Source organism: Rhododendron vialii, chromosome 11a (assembly GCF_030253575.1).
Source record: "Rhododendron vialii isolate Sample 1 chromosome 11a, ASM3025357v1".
In the NCBI taxonomy this organism is placed as follows: Eukaryota; Viridiplantae; Streptophyta; class Magnoliopsida; order Ericales; family Ericaceae; genus Rhododendron; species Rhododendron vialii.
This window is the reverse complement of record NC_080567.1, coordinates 4,913,356-4,934,915: the sequence shown is the minus strand read 5'-3', so window position 1 is coordinate 4,934,915 and position 21,560 is coordinate 4,913,356. Positions and strand designations below refer to the sequence as shown.

At 45.7% G+C, this 21,560-nt stretch overlaps 1 long non-coding RNA gene across 1 annotated transcript; it reads left to right on the top strand.

Annotated features, from left to right (window-relative positions):
- The first annotated feature begins 19,498 nt into the window (after positions 1–19,498).
- On the top strand, positions 19,499–21,196 carry LOC131308202 (uncharacterized). Its single transcript, XR_009194373.1, has 2 exons — positions 19,499–19,582; positions 20,425–21,196. It is a non-coding gene; the product is annotated as an uncharacterized LOC131308202 (long non-coding RNA).
- The last annotated feature ends 364 nt before the right edge of the window (positions 21,197–21,560 follow it).

Below are 21,560 nucleotides of genomic sequence, written 5' to 3'. Positions count from 1 at the left end.
TTAAGTATGATTTTGAATAGTGATGTTTGCTTTCTGAAAATAAAGGGATTAGAGAGAAATTTCGTGGTCCCTACAAATGCAGCATAGAGCTGTTTCTATAGGGGGAAAAGAAAAAAGTTTGACTTTTTAAAAATAAATCAAAAATAAAATGGATAATATTTTAGGGGGAAAAATATCAACATTAGTCTGAAATTTATCATCATTCCCCCTAAAAATAAAATAAATCAACATCAGACTTCTGCTGGGTGTCCTGTTGCAAGACCTTAGGTTTGAATGAATATAATCATGCAATTCTGAAAAAGCTGAAAGCTCAAGCATGCATTGGGCAACACAGTGGTCCTGAGTGCTCGGGAATGGTCCGGAGCACTCGATACAGTCACTCCTGAGCGCTCGAACGCAGGGATGGCAAAGTGAACCAGACCGATGGGTACCCGAACTGTAACCAATTTTTTTCCCCGAGCGATAACCGAAAAATTCCCCGTGGGTGCAGGCATGGTGGAGGAAGTGAAATAAGCGAATGGGTTTGGTTCGGTTATGGTTCAGCAGATCCCCGAACCGAACCGAACCGAAACCATATATATATATATATATATATATATATATATATATATATATATATATATATATATATATATTAATAGAGACCAGGGTTGAAGTGAACACTTCTAAAAATGTTAGGGATCAGCTTGTTGCATGTGTGATATCCCTTTATATATAAGCATAACAGTAGGTCACTTAGGGCTCACAGAAATTAGATCTGGCACACCCTCTCTCGCCTCTCTCTCACAGAATCACGCGAAGCCTCTCATGCTGAAGACTCACGCTGAAGCCTCTCTTCTCCGTCCGACATCTCTCTCTCTATGTCGCCATCGATCATGGTCACTCCTTCGGCCATAAGTCTCTTTCTCATAGATTAAAGCAAAGTTACAGATTTTTTTTGCAACAGTATGTTCGGTTGATTGCAAATACTAGTTCTTTTGGGTGAGATTTCTGATGTTGATTTTTTATTTTTGTTGGGTATTCCAGCCTTGTATTCCATTCTTGTTGGGTATTCCAAAAACAATTTACAGTTTCTCTCTTTCTCTGTGTTTTTTCTAAAATGGTGTTTAAGTTTTCCTCCTCTGTTTTTTATTTTGTACCAAATTCGATTACCCAATCAATTCGGGGATTACCCGAAACCCGTTTTGTTCGGTTATGGTTCACCAATTTCTCCCCATTCGGGTATTGGGGCGGATATGGTTTCGGTTTCAGGGATCGGGTACGGATATGCCAATATCCGCCCCGATCCACCCCGTTGCCATCCGTACTCGGAAGTGAGCATCATCTGGGTTTTTAAAAATGGTCCTGGGCACTCAGGAATGGTCTCAAGCCCTCAAGACCTATTCTTAGCAAATTGTTTTGATTTTTGAAAGCTCTAGAAGCAAAGTCCAAATTTAACTGAGGCTTGTTTCAATCCAAATTCATCATTGAGGGACCACGAAACCGCAAATTAAGGAATTTCAAGAGGACCAAATTGGGGTGTCTACAGTTGCCCCTCTTTGGGCGACACTTGGCATCATGCATGTTTGGATATAAGTGACATCCAAAGATTTAAGACAGCCCAATTCAAGCCATATTGAGCCCTTAATTCAAAATTGAATGCAAGCAAAAGATGCACAAGAGAGAAAGTAAAATGAGGTCGGGTCCTTTTGGACTACCTACGTACCCTTTTCTGTAGGGATCAGACCAGCGTAGTTCTTTGGGGCAAATGCAAACATGGATACAAGAAAAATTGACGGACAAGATCTATGACAAAACAAATTATTCATGATATGCTATTGCGCAAATGACAATTTTCGGAGCAATACCGATTACCAAATGCTCTGTTTTGGGAGTCGAGCGCAATGGAAGAATTCTATCTTGAGACAGCATGACCACTAGATATTCTGATCTAACAATTATATATTTAGCTCGATTACCTAAAATCACGCTCCTTTGAAAATTGACTTGAAAATTTTTTAATACTCCGAGAGTTATGAAGACAGCTTCGAAAAGGAAAACGAAGCACGATCATATAGCCTGGGATTGCTTCTGAGTGTCAAGAATCACTCTTGAGCGCTCAGGAGCAGTCCCGAGTGCTCGGGACCACTGACGAGTCCCACCTGTTCATCTTCTAGGGCACGCTAATTTCTGAGCGCTCACAAACCAAAATAGCAACTCAAGCGACTTCCTTCTCTCCGGCGACTCTCTACTCTTCCACACCCTCTCGACTTCACTCCCTTTTACTCATCCTCTCTCTTACTCGACCTATTCTCTCTAGCTCAAAACGAATTGATTCGGAGGATCCAAGGTCTCCACAAAGCTACAGAGGGTTGCCATTTACCAAGAGATTCGGAGAAATGTGGGTTCAAGGGAAGAAGAGGGAGATTCGATGACGGCGGCAAACAACAGAGGAGAAGAGATGGCACCTGGCATCGTGGGAGCTGCTGGGGGCGACGCGGCGGCGGTTGGTGCCAATGGAGGCGCTAAGACGCTTGGCGGCGGTGCCACAGGCGGAGGGGGTCACCCTCACACCCCTATAGTGGAAGATTTGTTCACGGCCGTGGAGAAAGAGGCCACTAGCGGCAAGGAGGTCGCGGCAGAAAGCGAGGCCGCGATGGTTGGCCACTTTGTTGCTACGCCCATCTTGAGATCATCCATCGCGATACCGTGGGGTGAAGAGAGTCAGATCGGAGCCTCACAGTTGGTTCCCCTAGTCAAAGGGGATTTTTTGGAGAGGCCCGACCCATGAGATATCTTCGAAGCTTTTGGAGTTGATTCTAGCACTACAGACATACTGAGAGGTGCCGGGTCCCCAGAGGCGAGGGTTGCGGCCACGCTATTGGGAGCTTTGCTGAGCCAGGGTGCTGAAGAGACAGGAGGGCCTGGGGTAGGACCCGAGCCGGAAGAGGGGCGGTGGAGGAATGGGTCACAACGTTTCAGGAGGTGTAGGGTTTTATAGAGAGTACGCGCCGCCCTGCCTTTTCTCCTGCAACTTACGCTCCACGGTTACACTTCTTTGAGCCGGTGGGGAGGACTGGCTACACCCCGACTAGCACTGACTACTCGGGGGACTTGCTTTTGAGAGACCAGAACCGCCATATTTCCTCGAGATGGACTACGGTGAGATTTTAGTAACGTCTTTGATTACAAATCATGCTTATTGATTTTCATGCTATTGTATTGCTTCACTTGAAACAGCGCACCATCGATGTACATGGACATGGAGGTTCCGCTAGTTCACTAGCGCACTTTAAGGCGTTGCCCCAGAGCATACGCACTCTGGTGGAGGAAGCAGGCTTTAGGCAGTTTATACAGCTACTAATGGTTGTTCGGGTGGATCATGCCGTGCTGACGGCTTTGACGGAGAGGTGGTGGGATACTAGCAATACCTTCCACCTCCTGTTCGGGGAGATGATTGTGACGCCCCTCGACTTTGCGATGCTTATGGGCCTCAGGATTGGAGGAGAACCCATTCCATTCGATTCGAGTTTGGTGCTAGACAACGCAGCCTTGAGATGGTTTCTCGGCCGAGTTCCACATCATAGCGGAGGAACGACGACATATGGCCAATTTACCACATACTGGGACCATGAGCCTGCAAGCGATGAGAAAGCGGCCCAGATGGCCAAATCTTACTTGCTATACTTGTTCGGGGCGTCTCTATTCCCGAACAGGTGGACTCTAGTGCACCTCAGCTACCTAGCAGGCCTAGTAGACTTGAGGCAGGCGGTACGGTATGATTGGGGAGGTGCTGTGCTGTGCACACTCTACTACTTCCTTGGAGCCTCCTTGCAAGGAGTCGGCAATACCATCTGTGGGTACTGGAGAGTAGTAGAGGTATAATTTCAATTTTTGCTTAAAATTACACTTTTATTATTCATTTATTAAAGGATGCATTCGTTAAAAACAATTGAATTGATCTGAACTCTAAAATATGCAGCTCTGGGCTTATGAGGTTTTTGGAATGTTCCCTTTTGAGAACACATGCACGGACCTGCAATTACTCCCTCGCGGCCTTACCTGGAGTACGGAATATAGGAGAGTGAAAGCGCGAAGAGGAGAGGTACATCACCTTCCAGCGATGGTTGGATGGATTGACAGGAGTTTTGGTATCAATTGTGTATTTTTTTTTATGCTTAACATTTATTCAATTCAGTTATTAACATAAAGGTATTGAATGCAGGTTTACTGGGATCATTGGGACATGATGGAGGCTGACTTCCTTCCAAGGAGTCGAGAGGTGACGAGGAGAAGGGTTTTACTATAGTGTCCCCTTGGCTGGCAGTGGTACCTGGGGGATCGTGCCACCCGGCAGTCACTCGATTTCCCAGCGTTTGTGGTACTGGGGCCATTCCCACCTCGAGTGCAAAGGACGGAGACTTACACTCGTGCAGAGCTTGAACTATTCACAGTGCCAAACACTGACTTTGAGAGGTACTTGCGGCACACACTAGACTATGAGGCTTACAGGGATAAGTACCTGGCGACTAGCTTGGATGTAGAGGAGGAGCTACAGAGACGCGTAGACGACGACAGTGGTCCCTGAAGCTAGAGGAGTGGTTGGAGAAGAGCGTGGTCATGGTGGCCGCTCTTCGAGGGCTTGAGGCCAAGGTGCTAGTTCCCAAGGCAAGGGGAGGGGTAGCACAAGGGTTTCAGAGGCAGTAAAGATGCCAGACTTACGGTGGGAGATGAACGTCCAGGATCGCACAGGTGCACAGGCATTTCTGGATATCTCGCGCCTCCCCTGCCGGGCAATGAACCTTCCGGCTTAGGCAAACTTGATTTGACAATATGCAATTCCATTTTAATGCTTTAAGATTATGATTCTAACGTTTAACGCAAACTTTCAAATATCGCGGGAATGGGCTAAGTTAGCCATCATGAAGATGGTGGGGATGCGCAAACTCCTGCGGGATTGTGCTAAAGGGAAGATGCTGCAGACTCGTCTCACTCCCAAGCCAGCTGCAGAGCTAACCGCAGAGCCAGCACACGTATAACTTTAAATGCGTGCTGTCCATTTTCTGTACTTTGCCCAAAAGTTTGCCTATTATTGAAATGCATTTATGAAATGCAGGTGTAGACATGACGCGCGACTCGGGCATAGTGCCAAGCGGCTGCTAGACCTCTAGCTTCTAGAGTTTTATAGGCGAAGGGCAAGCAATTTGAGCTGCGACCACCGCCAGGGGTCTAGAGGCAGCTTGTGCCTGAAGAGTCAGAGGAGTCGGAGGAGACGGGAGAACCAGAGGAGCCCTCTGAGTCACGAGGTTCGGGGGCCTCAGACTCAGATACTGATTCTGGTTTGCCCGGCTTCCCTAATGGAGACAGCGATGAAGACAACAATGGCAACGATAGTGAGAATTCTAAGGGGCGAGGCCCACCACAGAAGAAATCACGACGCGAATGAGTTTGCTTTTACTTTGCAAATTTTCTTGTACATGAGCCTACGTGCCATGAGTAGTTGAAGCTTCTAGGCCTGCATGCCATGGTTTTGTTTGGGCTTGCGTGACCCCGTAGTTAACATTTGGGCAAGTTTGCCCCACTTTTGATCAATGTAAGCACCGCTTTTGGTTTACGAAAATTGCATTTTTCTTGAGTTACATTGAGAATGCTTCAGATACTATTACCGACTAGCTTGAAAAGAATTAAAAGGATATTATGGGCACAAACCCTGAAAATCGATTGCGATAATGCGGGTGCGCCCCTCTTTAAAGCGCGGTGAAATGCTCAATTCAGAGTCGCCATTTGGGTTTGAAGGTCACCACCTAAGGAACCAAACTTGAAACGTTTGCTACGTTGTTTGATTTTTGAAAAGGCATAGACTGGTCCATCGTCACCTTGAAATCTGAGGTTTGGGAGCCAGATTACGAGAGGGGAAGGATTTTAAGGCACCTCTCTCACCCAATCCGGAGATCGGTCTCTACTTGAGCATTTGTAAATCATTTTCGCTTCTCTCTCATTAATCAATTTTTAACCAATTTAGGGCAGAGAACAGTTTAAGGGACTAAAACTGTAACAAATTGGTAGGATGTGATAGATGGCATGCTCGCTTATTGAAAACAATTAGTATAGGATGAAAACAGACACTTGTGGGAGTTTAAACAGACTAAAAGGCCACTGCTTTGGAGTGACATGTGCAGGAAGAAACTAGCATGCACTGACCAAGTCACTACATGCCATGACCAAGTCACTGCATGCTAATCAAGCCTGCATGTGCCAACCCAAGACACGCGCGCGCCAGTAAGCGTAAAGCCCACAACTCTTACTTTCAACCCTCTAAGCTTTTGAAATGATTAGTGCACACCCAGGACAAACTAAGAAGTTTATAGGCAGTTAATGTACAGTTATGGACAGTTAAAATGGGCTACAAAGCCATAAAAGAATAAGCAACCCATAAACAGTATGGGGGGATAAAACAAAGGCCAAAGCCTAGTTACTCATGCAAAGGCCAGCCACAGGTCTCGACTGAACCTGCACGCATAGGTAGACCATTGCTACATGCAGGTTTTAGTCAACAAACCAGTGCTTGGTTCTACATGTTTCTGGGCTCTGAGATAGGATCAGAAAGGCCCCAAGGGTATTCCAAAGAAGCAGCTAAGAATAATAACTAAAAGCCAGCAATTTTAACTAAAGAAAGCAGTAAACTAGTTTTTATCATGCTCGCAGTGATGCATATGGGAAGGAGAACACAAAACAACAAGACACCAGTCCCCACACAAGACCTGACGCGCAACCACAGAGTGGTGCGCGTGTACTCACGGCCGGCGTGCGCTGGTTCCTATCACTGCGGTTTTTGAAACCTTGCTAGCTTGTGGGCCAGGATTTGGTATTGATTACTAGCCTTGACCCTGCCAACCCTCCACAGGAATCAGAACAATATGCAGAACAAAGGTATTATACCTTTAGTTTTTGGGTTTGAAAGGCGTTTGAACTTGAATGCTTGTTGGATGGATGGATGGATGGATGGGTGTATGTTGTATAGAGAGATTGTGATGCTTGTTAATGTCTTCCTTTAGCAAGGAAAAAATATGAACTAGGGATTAGGGTTAGAACTTTTTGCTTGGAGGTTCTTTGAACTTGGTAACCCTTTATATGGGATATATGGGGGGTATATATCGGAGGATATGGAGTGTAACCAGCCAAGTAATGGCTAGTTGGCTTGGCAAGGAAGTCTCCATATCATTAAATGAGTGGGGAAAGGTGATGGGAAGTGTGTGAGAGAAGGGGAACATTCCCCTGTCCGAGGATCTCTCCTTAGACAAAAAAATAGAGTCTTGGGTGCCCCAAAAGTCCTGTGATCATGGTTGAATAAAGGTGATGGGACAAGAGTTTGACCAGCACCGCATGTCTACGACCTGCGCATGTAGGTCCAAGCAATACCGCGCTGGTCAATGGTCAAAGTTGACCGATGACCAATACGTGGCACTTGGACTAGCGCGCGCTGGTTTAGGACCAACGTGTGCATGTAGGTTTTCTCTGGCTAGGTTAGGTTCAAAAGGGGGGTGGTGTCAAGCACTCAAAACTCAATCAAACTAACATTCCCGGGGTGTTCTTGATCTTTTCATCATCGGGGAATCAAATACTATAAGAAAACTAATCTGGGAAGCTCAGATTGGGGTGTCTACAGTAGTCCCTCTTTGACGACTCTTGGAGCACCATTGTCTTGGTACAAGTAACATCAAAGATTTCTAGACACCCCTTCAAGGCCATCCAGAACAAAGCATACTAGCAAAGCAGACTTGTAAACTTAAAGAACCTGATTGGCGGAGTTGACATGGATAGGCTATCTGCTACTGGGGATAAATTGGACGGAAGAACCGTTGCTTGTTGATTGATTGATCGAATTGTGTGGATGAAAAGATCGCCGCTTGTTGATTGGATTGTTTAATGGAAGAGTGGACCGTCGTTGATTGAATTGTTTGATGGATGGGCAGACCGTCGTTGATTAAATTGCTTGATGGACGGGTGGACTGTCATTGATTGAATTGCTTGATGGACAGGCAGACCTTCATTGATTAAATTGCTTGATGGACGGGCGGACCATCTTTTATTGAATTTCTTGATAGACAGACAGATCATCGTTGATTAAATTGTTGGGCTCCGTTAACCCGGGATATGATTACCCTTTAATAAAAGCATAGAGTGTGGCAAAATGGCTTGCAATTGGGGAGCATTTGACAAAGAAACACTAATTGGGCCTCAAGCCCAAAATGAACCTGCGCGCGCGGGTTCCAATGCTGCGTGCGCGGGTCATGGTCATGGGCCTAAGTTCCAGAACTGGCCCAAACCCCGCCCAAATCCATTCATCTTCCTTTTCTTCTCTAAGACGTTGGAGAAACTATCATTCGACAGTTTCAAAACACCTTTCCCTTTCTTCCACGACTTCCTCTCCTATTCTTCTCCAAAACCCATAACACCCACATACATATAAAATGGATGAATGTAGTGGCGGCAATGGAAGCGGTGGTAACGAGGGGAAACAGCCGAGGGATGAGGTCGGGGCTTCGAGGCCTCAAATCGACGATCAACAAGCAAGAGAGTCCACGGCGTGCACTAGTGCAGGGGCTCTGAGTAGTGGCGGCGAACATAGAGGCGGTTCACAGGAGGTTAGTGATTGCGTCGACCGGCGTGCGCCGATATCAGAGGAGCGCGCGCCGGTGGTCTTTGATGCTAGGAGCCCACGGATTCGACGCTTGGACTCACAAGAAGCTGTGGAGGGTGTAGAAATCTCCGGGGAAAATCTTGGCGGCGCCTTTGGCAGTGGCAGTGGCGGTGGTGACGGTGATGTTCGCACGGAGTCTCAACCGAGGGATTCAGTGAAGGGTAAGGGTTCAGCGGTTGCAGGCGAGATGTTCGGAGAGGTGCCGATTGAAATTACATCAGCCGCGGGGTCCTGAAGCCAGTGGCCCATTACACGAGGCGACTTCGCAGAGTTTGTGGATGAGCGGGTGCTTGACCGCCTACTCTGGGAGAACACCATGGTGGTTACGGCGGTTTTGATAGCCCGAGAGGAGAGACAGAGGGTCATGTAGTTGGCCTAAAAGGAAGAGCGACTTCGAGCCGAGGCCAAGAGGACTAGGGCCGAGGAGCAAGACTTTGTGAGGGAGGCTGAGATGGCCGAGAGGGCTCAGGTTGAGGAGGCATGGGCATAAGAGTCAGCCGTTGCAATAGCTAAGGCAAGGGCGCAAGTGGAACACACTGAGTTTGTGACGGAGACCTACACGCCACCAGAGCAGCACATGTTTGTTCCATCGGGGTTTGACAGCTATGTGCCGCGGTGGGAGGATTATGACTCCGAGCTTGTGTTGAGAGACCTTACGGAGCACCTTTCAGTGACTTGGGCAGAGGTATATTTTCACTACCTGCTTTAACTTCAATTTGAAATGCTGCATTCGAGTAGACTTGAATTTGAATTGGCCAAACTTGTATCATATGTAACTTGCACCATCAAACAGCTTGAAACCGAACTTGACTTGGAATGTAGAACTCGAGTCAACATGGAATGCCTTGAATCGACATAAAACACATGGAACATCTTGAATCGTCATAAAACACCTTGACTTGCCTGTAGAATTCCCTGAATCGACCGATAGGATGCCTTGACTTTGAATTTTGAATCAATTGCTAGGATGCCTTTGATAATTGAATCGACTGGAAGAATGCCTTTGATAGTTGAATTGACTGGTAGAATGCCTTTGATAGTTGAATCGACTGGTAGAATGCCTTTGACAGTTGAATCGACTGGTAGAATGCCTTTGATAGTTGAATCGACTGGCAGAATGCCTTTGAGAGTTGAATCGACTGGTAGAATGCATTCGATAGTTGAATTTTGAACTTGTCTCTGTTGATCGTATTGATTTTGAACATGAAATGTTGATGTACTGACACATTCTCTTTATTTGGTGTTATTTTGAACAGAGGAGGGTGGCCACCTCGCGCGGGCATGGAGGAGCAGCACATTCGCTGACTCTATACAGAGGGCTGCCCTAGCGGGTCTGACGGTTAGTAGATGAGGCGGGATTTGGTCAATTCATCCCTACATTGACACAAGCGAAGAACGACCATGTCGTTCTAACTGCTCTTGCAGAGAGGTGGCAAGACACGTCCAACACCTTCCACTTTCCAGTGGGGGAGATGACGGTGACTCCACTAGACTTCGTGGCCATCACAAGCCTGAGAGTTGGAGGTGATCCCATCCCGTTCGACACAGGGATTCACAGAGATGAAGCAGCCCTGAGGTAGTTCTTGGGACAGGTGCGTGACTGGGACGAGGAGATGGTAAAATATGAGCAATTCAAGGACTATTTGAAGAAGGTCCCGACCACTCAACAGGAGGAAGAGCAGATGGCGAGGCCCTACTTGCTGTACTTGTCCAGTGCTTCCTTGTACCCAAACAGGCACAGCAAAGTGCACTTGTCTTACCTACCGGCCCTACGGGACCTTAGCACGGCCTCACAGTACAACTGAGGAGGAGCAGCTCTAGGTGCATGCTACAGCTTCATGGGGGACTTTACGAGGCTGAAGAAAGTAGTGGCTAGCTACTGGAGGGTGTGGGAGGTATGATTTCAAACTTGTAGTACAATTTCAATACACTCTTATACCTTTGAATTGCATAAACTGTTTAACTGATGCTTTGATTGTTTGAAAAACCTGCAGCTGTGGCCCTACGAGGTTCTGAAGATGTATCCACCGGAGAACAAATGCCTTGACTTGAGAACTCCCCCGTGCGCGCTGATCTAGGGTCCCCTGCACAGAGGCAAGAAAGAATCAAAGGGGAGTCTCCTCGCCTTCAGAGTTTACCTCGACGAGCTGTCGAGCACTCAGGTAAACAAACATTCTGCTAGTAGACTTCACCTTGAATTGTTTTAATGCTATCACTGATATCCTTTGTCTTGAATTTTTGATTGTGTTGCAGATAGAATGGAACCCGTGAGGCGGAGCGATGCCTGAGCCAGAGTACATGGCGAGGAGCAGAGTAATGATAGCGAGCCGAGTGCTATTGGAATTAGCCTTTGGGTGGCAATGGTACTTAGGAGATCAAGTGACATGACAGTCATTGGGCTTGTCTATGTTCCAAGTTCCAGGGCCACTTTCGCCTCGTGCTTCTCACATGGATAGGTACACGCTCGCTGAGCTGCAGCGTTTTACTACTCCGACGATCGACCATGCTACCTTCCTGAGGCTCGAGCGTGACTACGCTATTTATTGGAGGCAATACTTGGCGAGGCCATTCAGAGTGTTGACACACCAGGCTATGGTGGGTGAGGCCTTAGAGGCAGGGCAAGAGCGGCGAAGTGCGAGCTCGAGGTCGAGAGGAGAGGCAGCTTGCCTGAGAGAGAGGACTAGCTATGCAGCGAAAAAGAGGTTTGCCTCGGCTTTCTTGGAAATTAGGGGTGTGCGATGCGCAGGGAGAGGCCGCTACAGTTTAGTTTGAGCCAGCCAGTACAAAGCCTACAAGGATCACAAGAACGGTAAGATGTAGCTTCTGTTTGTACCATTCCTTTTTTAGTATATACTTGAACGGTTTTCTAAATTTCCCCAATAATGTATCACAGGTACCAATAGAGTGGGCAGAAGAGGTTGTGCTCCTGATTCTTGCCATGGAGAAAGAATTTCATAAGATAGCAGGTGGCACTCCTCTGAGGTTACAATACCTAGCACCAGTTCCACCTCCGGTTCAGCCAACCGTTGCACAGAGGCCTCAAGTATAACCCCAGAAACTTGTTCAATTCTTGCTTTTGATACTAGATAGGCTTGCTTTCGATACACGATATGCTTGATAGCCATGCTCTTGATATTTGATAGATAGTTCTTGTTTTCAACTTTTTGAAAATATACCATATGCACAAGTATACTAAAATGATTGAATGAATTGACAATGCAGGCACAATGTAGGGCGGCTTTTAGACGCAAGATGGTACAGCTCCTCGACGCAATGACGGGCATCTGTACCACTTCGGCCGCTAGCGTGTAGAGAGCTACAGAGATCGCGGTTCGCACTGAAGAGAGATACCAGATGAAGCTACGGGAGAGGCCGCGCCTACAGGAGCCAGCTCAAAAGAGGAAGAAGGAGACACCGCCTCAAATCTTGGAGAGCGAGAGCGAGGAGAAGATAGAGGACGAGGAGCGCTCGCCTTTCAGTAGCGGCTCCGACGACTCTGCCAGCGACCTGGGTACAAGAGGGACCTATGAGAGAAAGAGGAAGAGGAGGACGACGACGACGACTTCTACGACTGAGGGCTACCAATAAGCCTCATTTACCTTACACTCATTTTCTTTGATTCGGGCTTGCGTGCCCAAGTAGATATACTTTTGAGCGGGCAAGCGAGCCCTAGTTTACATTAGAATGAGTAGCATTGGGCCTGCGTGCCCTCTTTGACTTTTGGGCAGATGTGCATCATAGATATTTTCTTGCTTGGGCCGTTGAGCCTTGACATGCATATTATTCCACTGTTTGATATCGATTAGTAGTATATAAAAGTTGCATCTTCCGTTTTATTAATGCTCTTTTGGGAAAATTGATGGAAGAAAGTATAAACCAACCACTAATATCCAACTTGCATTGACGAATAATCTGAGTCGACAAATAGACGCATGTGTATGTACAAACCTGCCTAGCTCGAATGAAAAGAAAAGAAGAGTCCCAGGATACAACACAAACCTTTTAGACACATGGAAAATAATGAAATTTTGGGCATTAATATGCCAAAACTCAAAATTTCCCTAAACAAGCGAAACTGACACTTGCGTAAGGTCAAATAGGTGTATAATGACCTGTACGAATCGGCAAAACTAGGAAAAGCATCCCGATTCGTGAAATAAACTGAAAAACTTGAAAAATATCGCTAAAACGGACATAAGACGCCAAAGATGACACATATAAGTTCCGGACTAAAACCGACTCCCCCGCACAGCCACATTAGATCCATATGACATGTACAATATGACATAACTTGGCAAAAGTCCCTAGAATAGATTTTGAGAGTTCAAAACCTCGATTTGAACTTGAAACGGGCCGCCGGGGGTCCAAAATCTTCGTTGAGCGTGACTTTTTGGATCCGATGCTTCGGCACAGTCCCGTATACCCTTTGTGACTTACTTGAACCGTCAAAAGTGCAAAATAGGCCTTGGAACCAAAAATGACATTTCGACGACAGTAGCTGACTGCTACTGTGTGCTGCTGTATTGAACACACGCACATAGGTTTAAAACCAATGTGCAGAAAAGACGGATACGCGCGCGCGTGTCCTAAACTGGTGCACACAGGTAGGCTCTACTGCAGGTGCCTTTGTTTGACAAGTCTCCTTTTGAGGGAAGAAAGCCTTGTCACTCCTTCACACGGTTTGCACACGGTTTTGATCATCAAAGTGGAGTGTCCTTGCATGCAAAGGTGGTAGGACACCAAGCATGGGTTTAACTTCGGCATGAGAATTGAGGTTGATATTTTAACGTTCTTGCCTATAAATAGGCTGTGCTAGCAATGTTGTAATCACACTCCTACTTCCCATACTCAGAAATCCTTTGGCATTTTCGACAGAAAACCCACTCCCAACCTTGATCAAACCTTGGCTAGTGCAATTCTTGACCGTCGATTAGTTGAACTTCCAATTGCATGGTCTTTCCTTGTTGCATTATCTTCGACATGTACCACTCCATCCTGGGCTCCTAAGAGCTGCTCTAAGGTACTGGGACCCTGACGTTCACGTCTTTCGCTTTGGCGATGACGAGATGTGCCCGACCGTTGAAGAGTTCCAAGCCTACCTTCAGAGCTTCGCATCCCATATGCTCGTTGTTCCCTCTACCAAGTGAGCATGCCGGCACTGCTGGCGACTTCGCTCAATATTTCTCAGGGTTCGGCCAATACCTTGCTTGAAGGCAGCCAAATCAACATCTTCTGCTTGATCGAAACGTATAGTCCGAACAACAAATTGAGTAGCGACGCTGTGTAGACCCGACGTTGCTTTGCCCTGGTGATCTATTTGTTAACTACTTACTTGCTAGTTCTTGCCAATGGGTGGGTTAGTCCTCTCCTAGTGAGCGTTGCTGCTCTCACATGGGGACCCGAAGGATTTTGGTGCCCCTTGTCCTTGCAGAAACGCTTTTGGGCTTGGATTTGGTAAGTACTGGCCAGATAGATACCTTAAGTGGCAGTCCACTTCTTCTATAGGTAAACTCACTCAGCTCACCTTTTTCTGGATTCCTCACTTTCTCGTTTTACATCGACACTCGGCTTAGGCTGCTCCTGGTTCCTTACTTGTTTTTTTTCCGCTCAAGTCTTTTCTGGTTTCTTACTTGTCTTTTCACTCATGTAGCTGTGGCTTTCGGATAAAATTGGATTGCTCTACCCCCTGGAGGAATCCTGGAACCTCTTTCCAAAAAGGATTTATCAGAGACCGATGAAGTTTCCTGAGATGGACCTGGAAGGATGGTATGAGTTTCTGAGGCACATACAGCCTGATGAAGACATCCTCCTCATTATGTTGAGGGCAGCTGAGCTGATGATGAAAACATCATCCATGGAAATGGCAAGGACCGAACTAGACGTGTCAAAGAAGAAACCCCTGAAATCAACATCTTCTTCTCAATGCAGAATCCCCAAGATTGGCGCTCCATCTTCAGTGTCCGAACGAATACCCAAGTCCCCACAGATTGTCAACGTCCCAGAGGTGAGTCCCAGCATGAATTTTTGGTGACGTGTGGAGGGCACTGCCATGATATCTGCCCAGTGAATCCAAGGCTTGCCCAACAACAGGTTAAAAGTAGCAGGGATGTCAACGACGTGAAACTCGACCTCCATCTCAAAACCCTCAGCATCGAGTTTGAGCACTAGTGTTCCTTCTACTACACAGCTTGTGTATCATAGGCTTTGGCTACCAAGTTATATGGCACAAGATCCTTCTTTGTGAGGCCTAAACGGTAAGCAACTCTCAAAAGGCAAACATTGATTACAGAGCCGTTATCAATGAGGACAGTCGGCACCCAATGTCCTTTACATTTGACCGTTATATGCAGCGGGCAGTTGTGCACAACTCCATCGATAGGGAGATCCTTCTCGGTGAAAGTGACAGAGAGCTTTGATATAAGTGGCAGTATGAGGGCGATCATGGCCTCGGGAGTAATGTCAGAAGGCACCTTGAGATGAGCGAAAGTTGAAGATAGCTTCTCACGGTGTTCTCGAGAGGAACATATTAATCCCCAAACAGAGATTACAGCGGGGATCCGCTTGAGCTTCTTTTGAATAATATCGGCCTTCGGGGCGCCACTCGGAACTACAGGAACAGCAAGAGGGGCATTCCTTTGAGCAACAAGAACATTGGGCCTTTGAATAGGAGGATTGGAGGAGATTCCGGTCTGCAGATTAGCAGGCTGGAAGACTCAGCCACTCCTTGTAACATTGGCAACATCCCATATATAAGGCACGCCTTTGACATCTTCAACCGTGTCCCAGAGGTCCGTAGTAACTTCCCCCAGCTTGCGCTTTCCTTTGTTGACTGAAACTACCATTGGTGACGCCAACTACCCCAGTGCTAAGCCCCTTGCTAGATCTTCCATAACCAATCCCTCCCAAAAAGTAGGGTCTTGAGCAGCAGCATCCTCAAAAGGTATTCCAGGGTTGGTAACAAATGGAACGTCCCAAAGACCTCCATCTACCAAAGCTGAGTTGACAGTCCAGACCTCATCGCCGACAGTAACATTGACAACCGTATCGACATCCCAAAGATTAGTAGGTGGTGAGGTCTTACCAACGTCGACAATCTCGTCAACGTCCCATAGATCATCGGGGGGTGCAGCTTATAAAACCATGACGCTATAATCATCTTCGGAAGCGGCTACAATAGGACGTGGCTGTTCCATAGAGACAATGTTGAGAGAAGGGTCGAACTCACGGATACAGTCATCGACACCATTTGAGATTGAACTTATTAGGGGGAGCATAGCTCTAAGTGGGCGACGCTTATTGGGAACAGGCTCTCTTTTTCCATAGTAACTTCAGTACTGCTCATCGATGTCGCTTTGGTCCAAGTCGGGGTTAAGATCCAATGCAATCTATCTCACATCGGGCTGTGGGTCCCACACGTACTCCTTAGCTTCTTCCTAGGGATGGGCAAGTTTAGGTTGGTGGTTGAGCATGAACAAAGAAAGGCCATCCAAAGGATCTACTTGTGCCGCATTCCATTCACCATCCCAATGTTCTAACCACACTTGATTGACATGAGGGTATGCAGGGAAACCCATATTGTACTGCTCAGTCCAATCATCGGAGAGCTCCTTCCATTCGTTGGCCTTGTCCTCCATTCTCCAACCTACATCCATCATGTTGATGCTTGGTTAAGACAAAATGGTTACGATCGGCTTATGGTGGCTTTTTGGGACAATATAGTGGGTAAGGTTGAATATGGTGGAGCTTAGGCTATTTTGAGTGGAGCTTGGGTCGGTTTGAGTGGAGCTTAGAGATATTTGGCTAATTTATAAGCTAGGGTTGTGTTTGGGCATGGAGTTGGAGATGACATTTGGTTTTGAGGGAGGTGGGGTTTGAATAGTGCCATCATCTATCAAGTCTTGAATCGCATGTCGAAGGCGATAACAATAATTGATAAGATGACTAGGCATTTGGTGGAAGGCGCAGAAAGCGTCGGGGTTGTGGTTAGGAGGTGGATTTTGAGGAAGAGGAGTCGGAGTCAAGGGCCTAAGATGGCCAAACTTGACTAACTTTTCTATCACCGAGGAAAGAGATGCCTCAAAGAAGGCGAAGTTTCGAGGCTGGGTTCGGTGCAGGTTCTTTTGTGGAGCTTGGACTTGGTTGACATCTGCAGCGCGGTTGGAGGTTTGAGTGGTGGCGTTATTTGCACTTGTGGTTGCATTAGCATAGTTGTTGCTACCAAACAGAGCGGTGCTGCTTCCACAGTAAGCACGGGGTTTGGCTTTTTGAGTTGAGGTAGATGAGGAATCATTCCTTGGCAAAACCCCTGTTTGTAAAGCCTCTTCGATGGCCAAACCAGACTCAAAGAAAGTCTCAAAATTGGCAGACGCTTGAACCAACACAAGGTTCTTAGCATAGTCGGGCTGCAGGTTGCGGGAGATGATGCTGATCTGATCCATCTCGCTCGGGCAATCAATCATTAAGGCGGCCTTACTCCTCCATCTCTTGATAAAGTCCGCAAAGGACCCATTTGCATCCATTTTAGTGGACTCCAACTCTCACGTAGTTATCTTGAGCTGAGAGTTGTAGTTATACTAAGCAACAAAGGCTACTCCAATGTCCTCCCAAGTTTTTCTCTTGGAGACGTCGAGAGATAGAAACCATTGGAAAGCTGGGCCAGAGAGTGTTTGAGGGAACATGTGGGCCATTGCGTCATCTTCAACCCCAAGTAGCTTCATGTAGCAAGATAACCCAACAGATGAGTCTTTGGGTCACCGGTTCCATCGAACTTGGAGAAGTCCAGCATTTTAAACCTTTCGGGCAGCTTGGCGTTCGGAAAAAGGCAGAGTCAATCCATGTCCATACCGCCAGCACCAATCTTTTCGAATTTGGAAACAGCCTCTTCGAGCTTAGCCATCTTGGCAATCAGAGCATCCATTTCTGGATTGGGAATAGCCGCTTTGAGGTGAAGAACTTCGGGCTCAAGATTGGCACGTTCTTCCCCCGCGGCTCTCGCTGGGAGTCACTCATTTATCAAAGCGCGCAGGTTGGCCATAGAAGCCTCAGCCTGATCTACCCTTTTCTTTTTTTTTTCTGGGTAAAAAGCTTGAAATTGAAAAAGAGGCTAACTGAATATACAGCCTACAAGGGGCATACCCCAGGAGCAAAGAAAGGAAAAAAACAAAACAAGAGTAAAGAAAATTACTTATGCCAAAAGGCTACAAAGCTAAAAGATATTCGTTGTTTCTAATCCATCTAGTAAGAGGGAAGGAAAACAACACCTTAATGATACCAACAAAAGAAATGTCCCAACCAAGTAAAACTAGCAAATCACTTCTCAAATTGAGGAGCATCGGCCAAGACGAATGCTTGGATGGCTTTCGGTGATGACGTTGAAGAAGGGGAGGACGGAGGTGTCTCTGTGGTGTAGTCGGCAGTGAATCTGCCGTTGATGGAGAATCAGCTAGAGCTTCCGTTGTGAGTGACTGAGGAATAAGCCTAGCAAGTCTTCTTCTGTATGGACCTGGTGGACGTTCCCAAACAGGTTTGGCTCTTCTTTTCAGTACTTTCTTAGACGGTGCAATGGCTTGAAGCTAGATAGTAAAGTAAGTGAAAGCTCAGTGGTGTTCCTACAACAGCTTTATTGAAAGAATTGAAAGAATAAAAATTGCGCATGTCATCGTCGTCGGTGTCCTCCTAGACTCTACAACTAAAGATGAGTCTGTCTAGTGACGTTTGGACGCTACCAGAATCCTTGGAATTCTTTTCGAGGGTGTATTATTTGTTTGAATCGACTAACACTAAGATATGTCAAGATAGCCTAAGCCTTTGACTATTCCATTCCTGAAGTTTCAACTTTGGACTCGGAACAACTAGGTATATACGACGTGATACCGGGACCGGGGCGGCGTAGGTAGCACTATGCCAGAGCTTGAGCGGTGTAAGTGTTTAGCACTTTAACCTGGGTGGTGCCAGTATCACGGCATTCTCTTCGTTGTTCCTTGTTGTCTATTTGAAACCCCGGCCAGGGATTTAGACAAGGACTTAGAAAGTCTTGATTTCCCAAAGTCTCGTTGATCCAAGGACTTTTAATTGACAACATGCACCATCGAGATGCACGACTCTTCATCAGGTCACGACAGCGTCCTAACAAGCATAAGACAGACTCGAAGAGAGACAACCTAGAAGCAGCCCTAAACATGCTCCTACGCAAAACGGTATGTATGTACAACGCATGCGATAGGGAAAGCAGCAGCACGTAGACAGTATATGGGGGTTAGATGCAAATAATATTACCCTGTAGGTATCTGTCTTAGTTTAGAGAGTTCCAGAGTTTTATATACGAAGGCCGGTTTTGGTTTGAGGGGGTTCCTCGAACTAAAGCCATGATATACCTCCCGTTGCAATGCGTACTGCAGAGCAATGGTTGAAGGTAGAATGACTTATCATCGTCCAAGATTGCTGGGCATTCGAGGACCCCGGGCCCTAGTAAACTCTGTTGGTTACTGTAACACCCGTTCCGAGCATGCACGTGCATCACATATGACATTTAATTTTAGGTTGCATAGGTCATGCTAATTGTTACACGTGTTGGGTTATCGTTCACATTTCATTCATAAATTGTTTAGCGTTACATGATTTAATTTGAGGGTTTAATTAAGTTAATTTAAAAGAGATTGACTTGGTAGGTGGAATGAAGGGTTAAGATGAATTATTACCCTTTTGAACCCATGCACCCAACCTCATGGGATAACTTTTCCCTAATAAATCTAGCTTCTACCGTATTCTACATTATTCCACACCCCTCCACCGTTTCTTTTGTGTCACGTAGAGAGAGAGAGAGAGAGAGAGAGAGAGAGAGAGAGAGAGAGAAGAAGAAGAAGAAGAAGAAGAAGAAGAGGAATTGGGAAAATCTAATTGAAGGTAAACCCTATTTTATATCTAATCTATGTTTTGGGTTTTGATCAAACATGGTTATACTTGCATATTTTTGTAGTTTAAACCCTAATTGGTTCATAAGAGAATGGATTTTAACCTAGCAAATTCGTCCATCTTTGAGACATGTCTCAATTCTGTCAATTAGAGCTTGAACTTGACTGAATCTGTCCTGTTCTTAGCGAATTTTTCTCACAGACTTTCCGACCTTGTAATTTTCTGGAATTTTTACTGGAGATGGATATGCATGTCTAGTTTGTTGGGTAAAATTTTCAGAATTTATTTCGAAGAGGGGAAAAAGTTAAAAATCGCGCACCGAACTGCTGCTGTGAAATTCGTATTGCTGACTGCACTGACACAAGTTGGGAAAACAGTCATATCTCCTAGCTCGAGACTCGAAATCACATTCCGCTTGTTTTGCTAGAAACTAGACTCGTAGAGCTTTCCAACGATGCAACCCATGTGCCTTGGTTATGCCTGAGTAATAACAGATTTGCTGTTGAAGTTGACCTAAAATCTGTCTCTGCACCAGTTTTGGTATTATGATAAGTTATAATCGCGAGGCCGTAGTAAGGTTACCCGAACTCCGTTTTTTATGAATGACCTGTCGATTCGAAGAGGAAGAAGTTAACTTTTCAACGGTTTAAGTGAAATTCTTAGAATTCACGATTATGCACTGGATATGGTCAGAACCGTACATGTTGGTCATGGATTAAGCCTTATTCTTGGGAATTCTTGTACCAAATCTCATTGAATCATCTTTTGAGCATTGAAGCACATCATCCATTGTTTTATTGCATTGGTCTTATGTAGTGTCATTCATATTTTAGGATCGGGGGACGAGTCTCCACCTCAAGGTTGAGAAGGAGGCGTTTCGCTTTTGCCTTTTGAATCTCTAAGGTGAGTGTGCTATTTCATTGAAGTGGCTAGCTAAAAATAAACTTATCATTTTTCTGCAAATGTTGGAAATTTTGACGGTAGTGATATGGATCAAGTTGCTTGAAACATGATTTATTTCAAGAGCATGCCATAGCTGTATTGTTGGTTGGAATTGTTTTCTTCTTGATGTACACAAGAAGGGTATAAATTGTCTGTTTGCTGTACACAAACAGGGTATAAATTGTTGGAAGTACCTGTTCACAGGGTCACGGTACCGTCATAACTCCTGGTTGCGAGGGAAGCAACCCTATGGTTTCTTGAAATATTGTTGCTTATTTAATGGTTTGTGAAAAATAGTATGTTTCTTGCTAAATATGATTAGAAGCATTACTCGATCCATATTTGCTCGTGTAAATTGTTTTATGCTTTCCGCTTGAATGAAGTAGTAACACTCACAATCCTTTCAGGTAACTGAAGTAGAGTTTTGGTCCACTACTGGTCTGACAGGCTGTAGGAGAGAGGACGAGGGTCGACTTGGTGTCCTTTTGGCATAGTACATTTTGTGATATCAATTTTTGGAGAGTTGTCATACCTTATGTGGATGTAACTCATCTTGTAAAGTTCTCTTGTAAATTTTATTTTGAAAGCCGGTTGTAATATTCTTAGTTGACTTTGTCTTGCGTTTATGATATGAATTTCATTAAGGTTGATATTAAGCTTTCATTAAGACTGATTATGTTAATCCTTTTAGAGCGGGTCGTTACAGTTACCCAAAACACCTCAACGGGGCTAGCCAACATCAATGCACATGAAAATGCTAAAAGATTGATTAATGAGAGAGAATCGTAACATTTGCAAAATGCCCTTTAAAATATGGCTCACTTTTATTAATCGATACTTGGAAAAAACTACTCAAGTGAACAATCGGAAAAGTCCCAGTCGGGATTGGTCGGATGCGAGGATCCTATTTAATAACCATTCCATTCTTCAGCAGCGCGAAGCTCACTGTTTTGACAGACTTTTACCGGATTGTTCCCAAGCGTATTAATTTCCAAGTATAGACTAATGTAGTAAGTCCCCAACAGAG